The sequence below is a fragment of the Chenopodium album genome, chromosome 4 (assembly GCF_948465745.1).
Source record: "Chenopodium album chromosome 4, dcCheAlbu1.1, whole genome shotgun sequence".
Lineage (NCBI taxonomy): Eukaryota > Viridiplantae > Streptophyta > Magnoliopsida > Caryophyllales > Amaranthaceae > Chenopodium > Chenopodium album.
This window is the reverse complement of record NC_137837.1, coordinates 45,006,505-45,007,768: the sequence shown is the minus strand read 5'-3', so window position 1 is coordinate 45,007,768 and position 1,264 is coordinate 45,006,505. Positions and strand designations below refer to the sequence as shown.

General features: G+C 44.6%; 1 non-coding gene across 1 annotated transcript; it reads left to right on the top strand.

Moving 5' to 3' along the window:
* Nucleotides 1-686: 686 nt before the first annotated feature.
* LOC145629603 (small nucleolar RNA R71) lies at nucleotides 687-794 on the top strand. Its single transcript, XR_014111767.1, has one exon. It is a non-coding gene; the product is annotated as a small nucleolar RNA R71 (small nucleolar RNA).
* Nucleotides 795-1,264: the final 470 nt, after the last annotated feature.

The window sequence follows — 1,264 nt, the reverse complement described above, 5'->3', positions numbered from 1 at the left end:
TTGCGCATGCATGGCTTGGAGAAGTTGAGTTTTAGTTAGCTCCTCTTGAGGTGCTTGTTCTTGATGGTTTCTTTGAGGTGCTTGGGTTTGATAGTTGTATTGGTTGTTCCTTGGATAGCTTCCTCTTGGGTTTTGGGGTTGAGATGGAGGTGGATTTTGATATTGAGGATTGGAGTTATAGGAAGGTTGAGCTTGTTGGTTCCATTGTTGAGGTTGAGGTACAAACCCGGGTGGTGGTTGTCTCGAAGCTACTCCACCGCCGCTTCCTCTAAATCCCTCTTGCCTTGTGTTGTATGCCGCTACTTGTTCGGGGCTTAAACCACCACAATAGGATGTATCATGGTTTGTTCCTCCACAATTTTGACAAGAGAAAGAGTTAACTTGAGAAGAGTTTGCTCCACCACTTGAACTTGCATTCACACTCGTGTTCAATTTGGAAAGCCCTTTTGTTAGTTGATCAATTTGATGTTGTTATTGATCAACTTTCTCCAATTCGTAAATACCACCTCTCTTTGGAGCGTTTCTTCTTCGGCCCCCCAAGAGTAATTCTTTGCTACCTCTTCTATTGTGGCTTCAACTTGATTTTTAGGGATCTTGATTAATTGACCACCTGCCCCCGCATCCAAATCGGCTCTTGACATGGGCTCCAATCCGTCCTAGAAAAACCGCATGAGCAACCCTTGATTGTACTCATGGTGGGGACATGCTTGCACCAACTCTTTGAATCTCTCCCATGCTTCACCAAGACTTTCATCGGCCACTTGCTCAAATGATGCAATTTTCCTTCTCATTTCGGCGGTCTTCTCTTCGGAGATAAAGCTCTTCAAGAACGCCTTTACAACCTTCCCCCATGTTGTGAGAGAGTTACTCTTTACTTGCTTTAGCCATTTCTTTTCTCGTCCGGTGAGAGATTGCCGGAAAAGGTGCATACGAATGTAGTCTTGACTCACTTCATTGGTTTGCATCATTGCGCACAATTCAAGGAATCGGTCCAAATGTTCAATAGGGTCCTCACTTGCACTTCCGAAAATTGCTCCGATTGGACCATTCGAGTATATTGTGGATGGATTGAGAAGTTGGTTTCTGTGACGGGTAGCAAAATCCCTCCCGTGAGCTCATAATCCTCCGGATTTCCGAACTCACGAAATAAGACATCATTCTCTTGTCCCGCCATTGATTCGCGTGGTGAACTTGAAGAGTAAGTATCAGTCTCACTATCAACTATATCGCCAAAACCTCTTCCCTCGTCTTGATAAAGCTTACG